The 10605-nt window shown below is 57.4% G+C and overlaps 1 long non-coding RNA gene across 1 annotated transcript in view; it reads right to left on the reverse strand.

Moving 5' to 3' along the window:
- LOC132480465 (uncharacterized) overlaps positions 1 to 10121 on the reverse strand; it is a 59499-nt gene extending 49378 nt beyond the window's left edge. Inside the window, exon 1 of the long non-coding RNA XR_009530649.1 lies at positions 9832 to 10121. This is a non-coding gene — a long non-coding RNA (uncharacterized LOC132480465). The remainder of the gene's footprint in view (positions 1 to 9831) is intronic.
- Between the last annotated feature and the right edge of the window lie 484 nt (positions 10122 to 10605).

A 10605-nucleotide genomic window follows, 5' to 3' on the forward strand; every position in this document is an offset into this window, starting at 1 on the left:
CTGGGCCAGGGAAGGAAATGAGAATACAAGGGAATCTTATACAGATATATATAGAGAGATATATACATATGCACTTGCATATATGTGTATATAATATATACATTTACTACATGCCTATTATACTGCTAAGTTTAAATTTACCACTAAATTATTACATAAAGTATAATAATATGTAACATGTATTAATGTATGTGTGTGGGTATATATATTTTACTGTTCATTTGCTTAAAGCAGACTTCTGTTAGGAACTCCCTTACATAAATCTCCCTATTCTGCTACAGAGTCTGGCCGGGGGCTCTTCAGGCCCAGAAGTTGGCTCAGTGTCCCCTGTGACCAATGCACACACGACTCCCTGCCCCTTAAAGGTCCCAAAGAAAAAATAGGACTGTGGAAGGGGGACGGGCTCGGGGACGGGCAAGGGCTGGGCAGATGTCAGGGAATTCTGCTGGTCCAGCTAAGGAGACAGAAATCTGACAAAGGAAAACAGCTCCTCACGGAACAGCTTTGAGACTTTAGGTGGCAAAGCACAGGCAGCCCGGAAGGGCCACAGAAACCAGAGGCAAAGACGGAGCAGAAGTTTCCCGGACATTTTTATCAACTTCGAGACCTGAGTCTTTGCCCATTTTAGCATCTCTGTAAAAGGAGGCGTAACTTACAGCACATGGCTTGTGTGAACACAGCATGTGTGGCTTCCAGTCCTGGCTGAACTGAGGAGGGCAGCAGCTGAGCGCCCCCCTCCAGCCTCAGTCTCCCTGCTGAGCAGTGGGCAGTCCTGACCTGTCCCATGGGCCCTGATTCACTCCGTCTCTGAAGACACTGAGGGAGCGAGTACTGGGCAGTGGGGAGGTGGCTAGGGCAGGATGGGCAATGTCCATGGACCAAGTGTCAAGTGCAGGTGGGAGACCCATGGCTGCCTGTCCTGGGTGAGGGGCCTGCCGGTGGAGCTTTGCCACTGCAGGCAGAGCCCTGCAGCTTTGAGGGCTGGGCTTCCTGAGCCAAGGAACCACTCAGGGGTCGGGCTTGATAAAAGTGGTGGGGGGATGGGCCCGGGGGGGCGGGCAATGAAGGCAGCTGAGCCTGGCTGGGGGCCTCTCGGGCCCTACCCACCAGGACTCCCAGGAGATGCGTGGCACCCCGAGATTGGCATTTTTGGTGCTTTGGAAGCAGGTGGGTCACACTTTTTAAGAAACAGAATAGCGACCGCAAGCACAGGCTCTCTGCTCCCTTTCTCCATGCCTGTGACATGTCCATCCTTCAGTCAGTCAGTGAGTCAGGCAACAAACATTACAGGATTCCTACTGCACACCAGGAGCTGAGAACACGGGGCACATCATTTCCCTCCTTCTGTAGTTTATAGAATCTAGTGAGAAAGCCAGGCCTGAAGAAAAGCTCACGGGACACCTACATCCCAATGGGGCTACGAGGGGTGGAGCAGTGAAATGGGAGAGCGTCCCTAGGCCGGAGGCTGAGGCTGGGAAGGGCACCCAGGGGAGGGACAAATGGGATGATGAGACTTCAAGGCGGGGCGGGGGGGGGGCAGATTTCTCTCTCCCGAGAGAAAGGAGGTAAAGCCTTCCCAAGGACTCCTGCTCAGTGATAAAAAGGCTAAATCTCAAAACAGTGATGCTGAGCTGAGGTGCTCAACCCAAAGGACCACACACGTCTGCGAGATTCAAGAAGAGGCAAGGCAGATCCACAACAGGAGTGTTGACGGTGAAGGGGCACAAAGGAACTTTTTGGCTGCGATGCGAACGCTCTGGATCTCGATGGGGTGTGGATTACACACGCTGCTATGGTTTGGCAACACTCATGGAGAAGCACCCTTAATCTGTGTATTTCATTGTATGCCAATTACACTCAATGAGAGGTTGGGGGAGAAATACATACACACATACACACACACACACAAAACTTTCTGTGAAAGGGGATGCATGGGGGCTTCCCTGGTGGCGCAGTGGTTGAGAGTCTGCCTGCCGATGTAGGGGATGCGGGTTCGTGCCTCGGTCCGGGAGGATCCCATGTGCCACGGAGCAGCTGGGCCTGTGAGCCATGGCCGCTGAGCCTGCGCGTCCGGAGCCTGTGCTCCGCAACGGGAGAGGCCGCAGCAGTGAGAGGCCCATGTACCGCCAAAAACAAACAAACAAACAAACAAAAAATGGGGGATGCATGTCCACAAAAGCGGGAGGGCACTGGGCATGTTCTGGGGAGAGAAGTGAGGCCACCGTGGCCAGAGCCTGCTAGGCCGAGGGGAGCCTGGCCTGAGAGGGTAAAGAGCTGAGAACTCTTCCGGGGGCCCCCGTCACCTAGCCTGGAGGGCTTGGTGTTCGAAGATGGGTGAGGTGCCTTGAAGGACAGGAGGGAGGTTACAACCTAGCCAACTGCCACAATCATCCCGTGAGCATCTGCGAGCAACAGCCTGCCCAGTACCACATAGTGGACGAGAGGCAGGGCGGCATCCATCCTCTGGAAAGGGGGCTCCAGGCACCTTCGATCTGCAGGTGTCCTGGAGAAATGGACCGCCCTTCACCTCCAAGCTGCGGAGGCCACCGGGGCTCCCTCCAGGGCCCCAGGGGTCATTAACGAGGGTCCCACAGCCATAGAGATGGTCCTCCCTCACTCCGCACACAAGGCTGCCAGGATGGGACATAGGGGACACAGGAGGCTGGCGGGGGGGTTACCTAGAAGTCAACAGCCCCCTCCAGCCCCTCGAAGGACAAGAAACACTTTGAAGGAGAATTATAGAGGATGGAGTGAGCAAAAGCGGGGGATTAAGGCAGCCAGGCCTGGTCAGGGGCTCCAGGGATATAACCCTTCCTCTGACCCTCTTACCCCTGGAAGGAGCGTTTGGTTACAGCCTCCACGGAAGTGATAACTAACTACAGTGACAATGGTGACTGCTACCTTCTGCAGAGCGCTTACTCTGAGCCAGGCACTTGCAAAACACTTTTCCACTCAGGACCTGATTTAACTGATGCAAAAGCTCTTGAAAGAAGCATCGATTTATTATTCCTGTACTTCTGGTTCTCTAATCTGGAATTAGAGAAAGGAAGTAACTTGCCCCCAAGTCACAAGGTTAGAAGGGGCAGAAAGAGGACTCGAACCCGGGCGGCTGACCCAGTAACCCCTCACTGCCGGGGTCATCTGTCCATCCCCCTGCCACTGGCCCACCTTCTCTGACTGTGATTTCTGCACAGAATATCAGAACCCACATCCAGGCATAAATCCCCAAGCCCGTGTGATCAGAAACAGCCACCAAGGTGCAAAGCCTGGGCTGGCCAAGACAGGATGGGAACACAGATCAAGGACAACCTGACCAAAGTTTACTGCCTGCAGCCTCGATTTCCCCAATCTATGAAATGGGCCTAATGTCTCTTCCAGCACAGAACAGGATAGAACCCGGAGGTGATGAAACAGATTCTGGATACCAAAAATAATAACACCATTAGTAATGATAATGATACAATTGAACTGATATGCTATCTGGAATTTGCTTAAATGTACTCCAGCAGAAAAGGGAAAAGAAAGTGCAGGGTGGCACGGGGCGGGGGGGACGGGATGAGGGATCAGCGCAAAATTGGTGAAGCTGGCGATGGGTACACAGGGGTTGATTATTTTATTCTCTCAACTCTTGGTAGGTACTTTAAAATTTCCATGATAAAAAATTTAAATAATAACAAGCAAAGTGAATTTTCACCGCACTCCTGCAAGCCGGGGCCTGTCTTAAAAGCTTTCTACATCTTCACTCATTTAAGCTTCACAAAGACCCCATGAGTTCTGTTACAGATGAGGAAACTGAGGCCCAAAGGGTATTTGATTGCCTTGGAACCTTCCCTCTGATTAAAATGCCAACATTGACTGCCCGGGGTTTTAGGGGAAGGAGGCAAGGACGCAGGTATCTAATTCCACAGGAGATTTCTCTCCATCATCATCATCATCATCATCATCATCATCATCATCATGACCATCATGACCAACATCACCACCACCACCATCACAGCCACTGACACTTTCTGAGCACCTGTGATATGTCAGGCACTGTGTTAAGCACTGAACATCCGTGAGCACACAGGTAGGTCTCCCATCACAGCCGTTCTTCCAGATGAGGAAAGCGAGACCCAGAGCAGGACAGCCCTGTCTGTCCCCAGGGCCATGCCACCGCAGCAGCCTGCCCTGTGCCCTCCGCTGCTGTGCGGTTTAGAATGCCAACAATGTTCCCTATGTGCCTTTCAGGAAGACAATGGAGAGCTTTCAGAGTGGCCAAGTCAGCGTGGGGCCCACAGGAGAACAGTAACCATAGTGAAAATAACAGCAACATCAGATGCTCCTTCCTGAACAGCTACTGCACGCCCGGCTGGGGAGGGCAGTGCCTCCTTCGGCCCTCACAGCCCACCTGCCAGGGAGCCATCATGGGCCCATTTTACAGACAAGGAAATCGAGACCCAGAAAAGGATCGCTTGCCCAAGGTCACGCTGCAGGTAAGTGCAAAAGCCAGCATTCCCTCCCCTGCCTGCCAGTAAGGGGGCTCACAGCCCAGAATTAAGGGGCTCCTCACCCCAGGAGACAGAACTGCCATAGAATGACAGATGACACCTCCACCGAATGACTCAGCTAGGCTACCCATGCACCTTGATGGGTATTATTTAATCCTCACGACAACCTTTCCAAAAGTAGGTACTGAGGTGAACCCATTTAACAGAGGGGACAACTCAGGCCCAGAGCCAGCAAGCCCCCTGCCTGCATCCATTCAGCCAGCAAGCGGCAGAGCCGGGATTCGAATCAACAGCGCCCCCACCCTTGACCTCTACACCAAGTGGCAAGCACAGGGTGCAGGCCACAGGCAGGAAGGAAGGGGCAAGGAGGTCACAAGAGGCAAAGACAATGGATGGATGGGTGGGATGACTTGAACAGGAGGGGAAACGATTTCCTTCAAGATACAGCTCCACAGGTGCCTCCCAAGAGTGACCGAATGACAAACCGCAGGCTCTTGACCCAGCAATCCCACCTCCAGGAGTTCACCCCGCTGGCATACCCACTTCCCAGTAAGACAAATGGATGCATGCCCTCTGGCTCTGCACGCTGAAACTTTAGGAAACACCTCCATATCCGTGTTGAGTCAAGGAGGATTTGCCCACACTGAGGAATACAATGCAGCTGAGAAAAAGCCAAAGAAACGCCTCCATGTATTGTGCACATCTCCCAGGGAGATGAAGCGAAAAAAGCAACGTGCACAACGACGGGAAGAGGGGGCTACCATCTGTGCAAAATAAATATTTTTTAAGACATACACAGGTATATACATGTGTGCGCACAGAACATCAGGATTGAGGCAGTGCTCTGGGGTGCGAGTTGGGGGACCAGGGATGCCCCGGAGGGTAAAGGGGGAGATTTACTATGTTTGAGGTTTTGAATTTGTCCCATGTGGATGTATCACTTAGAAAAAAAGAGAAAGAGAGAAAGAAGCTGCTTCCCCCTTGGAGCCTTTGCAAACCACCCAGACAGAAGGCATCAAAGTCCCCCAGCAGCCTTGAAGACAACACTTCTCTCGAGCCTTCTCCCGGATCGGGTCCCAGTATCATAACTGGGCCCCAGGTCCGTGGCACACAGTAGGCCCTCAGGAAGTTTAATCGGGAACAATTACAGACAGACAGGCCCTCTCTCCAGCTTCTCCTGCCAACAGATCCCCCGCCACCATGAATACCTGCAAACTCAGGACACAAAACTGTCGCCAAACGAGAAATGTCTTAGAAAACCTTCTCTTTTCCCGTTGGGGGATCTTGCATGCCACTGAGACACAAAGGCTTCAGTCAATGGGGATAAAACTCTATTGGTGGTACCCCAGGCAGGCGAGAAGTCTAGGGAAGGAAGGAGGAGGGAATCCTTGGGGACCAGTCAACCAAACATTTCCCATGTGTCTCTAGTGTGACACAGCCTACGCTGGGGAGCCAACTGAGACAGGCCCTCCGCCCTCAGAGAGCGGGGACAAACTTGGATATGACCTGGTGAAAAAGGGGGGCAAGTCATTCTGATTGGTGGGAGAGTATTTTACATCATGGACGTAAAACAGGCAACTTGCTGTTTCCACTAAGAGTCAGGGAGCCTGGTGGGGGAAAGACCCCGAAGAGACAGAGGTGAGAGAACCATGCTCCCCCCCCCCACCTCTCCCCTGCAGGGCGGGAGAGGGAGAAAGGCAGCCCCTCACTGCTTTCCAGGCCCAGGCCAGCTAGAAAGGAATGCCATGTTTTCCTATTTCCAATTAACTTCCCCCCACCAGCAGCCCTCCGCATTCTTGAGACCAGGAATCAAGACAGCCACGGGGGAGAGCTGGGAGAGCGGGCAGGAACTCTGATGGTGGCTGGGCCTGGGGCTCAAAGGTGACCCCCCCAGGACCCCGGGATACCCACACCACACCCCAGGATCCTCCTGCCAGGCCCCCTGGGCTTGGTGCTGACCCCTGGATCCTTTCACAGCCTCTCAGAGGGGAGAGGGGGAAGACCCCACATCCCCAGGGAAGGTTGGGGAAGGCCCCTGAGGCCTCTGGGAAGGAAGCGGGCAAAAAAGGGGGGCGGGGCATAGGCCTGTCACTCTTGGGCCTCACATTTCCCCCCTTTTCCACTGCCACCCTGCCCCCCCAAAATCAGTTCCAACTTTCAGGAAGCACTCACCCTAGAGAGACCTACAGCCCCTCCCCTCCTGCCCCCACCCCACAGGAATTATGATTACTTATGATGCCTGTCACCTCAGGAAGGTACTTGCAGGGTGTCCCTCAAAGCGTTAGCTTCTCTCCAATCACACCCCCGTCCCTGAAGTCTGGGCTGGAGTCCCCTCTCAGCCATGGAACAGGTTTCCGCTGGACTCAGTTTCCTCATCTGTAAAATGACAAGATCGCCCGTATTGCCCCCCTCACTGGGTAAGCTGGGCCCTCCCCAGCCCTTCCTCCTCCTCCCCCCCCGCCCCCCCCCCCCCCGCCACCAAATGTGTATTTGGCACCAGTAAGTGCTGAAGGGGCGGGGTCCCAGAGAGCTGGAGGCTGCTGAAGGGGTGGGGTCCCAGAGAGCTGGAGATGGAGGGTCACCAAAGTGGAACTCCTTACTTACTGCCTGCCCTCACCCACCACCACAGGGAATTCCTCCAAGGTAGATGCCTTTTGCCATTCACCCTAAAATACCCAGCACCCAACTTTCCTCCCCACCCTACAGGCCTGCCATATCCCCGTATGCTGAAGGAGAAATAAAAATAACACGCTTGGATAAAACTTTCAGTCACCGCAAGGTCAGTTAAGGAAGCTCTACTGATCCCCACCTGCAGATGAGGAAACTGAGGACTAGTGAGTTGAATCTAGTGCCTGAGGTTACAGAGTGGGACAGGGAGTCTGCCACCCAGGCCGAGGGGAGAACGGACAGGGGAGTTCTCTGCCAGCTACATCACGGCGCCACGGAGGGTCACAGGGCAGAGCGACGACGAAGGTCCCTGGAAGCTCAGATTCCCTCCCAGCGGGGCTGAGTCCCAGCTCAGATGGAAGAGGAAGAGGATGACAGAGGGGCCACCGACCAAGTGCCCCCCAAACCCCAGCCAGCGAGGCCTGGGGCCCCCCTTCTCCTGACTCCACACCTCCAGTCCTCAGCTCCTGCAGGCAAACGCTCTGCTCCAGCCACAGGTGAAAGCATCCTGCCCTCAGCCCAGCTTCCAGATGCTCCTTACTCCTTCCCCAAACGATCACTCGGGGGGCTGGGGGGTGGGGGGGATTCGGCGGCTCCTTCCTGGTATTATCTACATTTGAGACTCAACTGAAGTCAAAGGGACAAATTGCCAAAGAGGGGTACAGGAGAACCTAAGAGTTTTGAGCTGAGTTGGAAAAACTTGAGACGGTTACAGATTGGGGCTGTGTGACCCCGGGCAAGTCACTTAGCTTCTCTGAGCCTCCATTAGCTTGTCTGCAAAATGGGAATCACATAACTGACCCAACTTCCTCCTCGGGTGGTGGCCAGTGGGTAGCGCACCTAACAGTAGCCAATCCCTAATGCTCTCTGGGTAGGAGATGTTATTTCCACCTTCCAGGAGTGGGGGAGCTCTGGGGGAGGGGGGCTGTAGCTAAGCACACCCCTTAAGTCTCACTGGACGCTGGCACATGGGAAGGGGGTGACTCCTCAGCTGTCCTCCTCCCCTGTTCTCCCACCACCCTAGCAGGTCGGCGTTGACTGAGGCCCCCATCCCCACCCCAGGCGAGGGGAGAGGTGTGAAAGCACAGAGCACTTCTCAGAAATCTCAGGCCGTGAAGTCTGGGGGTGTTTCTAAAAACTGTTTCCCTGACAAGCGCCCTGGGAAAGGAGGTGTGAGGGAAAAGCAAACCCTCAATACATCCCCAGATCTAGACTATCGGACTGCTGTGTGACAAAAGGGGCTGCCTGTCCGGGCAGAAGGCCGAGCACGGGCAGGAGCCCCGGTCGGGGTACACCAGAGGGCTGGGACCTGTCACCCCGGCCTCCGGGGACAGCTGACACAGCGGCCTCTGACCCCACCTCCCGGGAAGTTCAGCTGCTCAGAACCACAAAGCAAAACAAAGGCGTGCGGAGAGGAAGGAGCCGCCGTGCCTTCCAATCACCGTTGCCTCCCGAGCCCGCCCGCGGCTGCTCGCCCCGCTCGCCGCTGGCCTCGGACCAAGGCCTGGGCAGACCGCGGTCCCTGGTCTCCCCGCGGCCGCCCGTGACAGGAGCCGGAGAAGCAGCCGAGGGGCAGCGAGGGATGGGAAAACCAGATGGCTCCATCCCTCCGCCCTCCGGCTCCATCCCTCCCTCCGGGGGCCCGCGGCCCGGCCGCCCTCCGCAGGGGCCCGGGGAGGCCTCAGGCCCGGCTCGTCCGGGCTCACCACAGGGAAACGGCTGCCTTTGGCTAAAGCTCACCACCCGAGCGCGGTGCCCGGGCTGGGCCTGGTGCCTCCCATTGCTAGGCCGAGGGGGTGGAGATGGGGGGCCGCCCCAAATCTCGCAGGTGACAGGAGTAAGGCTCACCTCCCTCCTCCCCCCACCCCCCGTAGCGGCCCCCTCCGGGAACAACCAGCTAGCGGGCGCGGGGGTCAACTCCTTTCATTGCTGGGGGGTGGGGGACCAAGTCAACTCCTTTCATTGTTTCGGGGCGGTGGGGAGGAGGAGACCCAGTGGCTTCCTTCCGCATCCATCCCTCCCCAGCAGGCCGGAGGCCCCGTTTCTCTCCGGCACCCCCGGAGGGATCTGAGAGGGGAGCGCAGGGGACGGGCGACAGGGGGAGAGGAAGGCTCGCCAGCTCCGGCCGGGAAACCACCATCCGCTGCCCCATTGCCCTCTTCTTCCCCAAAAGGCAGGGAGCAGGGCGAGGGGAGGGGAGGGGAGGGGAGGGGAGGGGAGCGGAGGGGAGGGGGAGCCCCCCGCCCGGGGGAGGGGGTCTCCCCACCCCTCCCCCCGTGGGACGTTAGGTCTCGTTTTTCCGCCGCTCCATTGTATCCCCGGCAGCCGGCGGGAGGGCCGGGGAGGCACCGGGCGCCGGGTTTGGGCAGGGGAGCCCGGGGTGGGTGGGGGGGGGGTCCCTGCAGAATCGGGGCGGCGGTGATGGAGAGACGCGGGGGGTGAGGGGGGGCTGCCGGGGGTGGTGGGCGCCGAACAGAAAAAGAGGCAGCGGGCGATGCGCCCTGGATGGGGGGCTAAGTGTGTGAGTGTCGGGGGAGTGGGTTCGGCCCCGGCTCCGGCTCCTCGCCGCCAACCCCCACTCCCCCCTCGCTTTTGCGCCCTGTCACAGCCCCGACTCGCAGATAGAGAGAGTTAAGAGATTTAAAGAGAAATTGCTACATTGTGAGAAACTCACCCTGATGTTTGAGCAGCCGTCGACGCGGGATCTCCGAGACGGCCCCGCACGGGCTGCAAAGGGAGGACCCAGAAGGGGCCGAACGGCCGGGCCGGTCAGCGCACTGCCTGATCGCATGGCGGCCGCCCGGCAGCCTCCGCCAGGCCCCTGCCGCCGCCCCGCGCCGAGGACCGGGCGCCCCGGACAGGCGCCCGCTCCGGGCGGGACCCCTCGGGTTTGAAAAAAAAAAAAATTTTTTTAATTACGTGCAAAAGAAAAAAAAAAAAACCTTGCAGGTTTTGTGTTCCTCCCCCCGTTTCCTCCTCCTCCTCCTCCTCCCTCCGCCCTCGCCGAGGGACGGGCTTGGGGGAGGCCCCGCCCCGCGACTCAGCAAACCAGCTTCGGCTCTGGGCTTCGAGCTGCGGGCCCGCGAACGAATGGGAGGCTACGAACGCCCCGGGAGGGTGACCTCCGCACCGGCACCGCCCCCTCCCCAGCCCTAGTCCCGGGGGTTCAGGGGCGTGCCTTCCCAGGCTACTGTGGAGTCTGCCGACTGCATCGAGCGATGCTCCGGATTAGGGGGAAAGGCTAAAGGGATTCACCCTCCCGTATCCCGGGCGCCCAGCCCGTCTGGGGAGCGGGCGCGGTGCGCCCTGGGCGCGCCCCGACGCGGGGGATGGTCGCCGGGCGGGAGGACGCGACCAGGGGGAGCGCCGAAGGTTCGAAAAGGTAGCGAGAGTCGCGGCTGGAGGAGAGGGGAGGCCCCGCAGGTGGAATCGCGAAGGAGCCGGGAGT

Source organism: Mesoplodon densirostris, chromosome 19, assembly GCF_025265405.1.
Source record: "Mesoplodon densirostris isolate mMesDen1 chromosome 19, mMesDen1 primary haplotype, whole genome shotgun sequence".
NCBI classification, from domain to species: domain Eukaryota; kingdom Metazoa; phylum Chordata; class Mammalia; order Artiodactyla; family Ziphiidae; genus Mesoplodon; species Mesoplodon densirostris.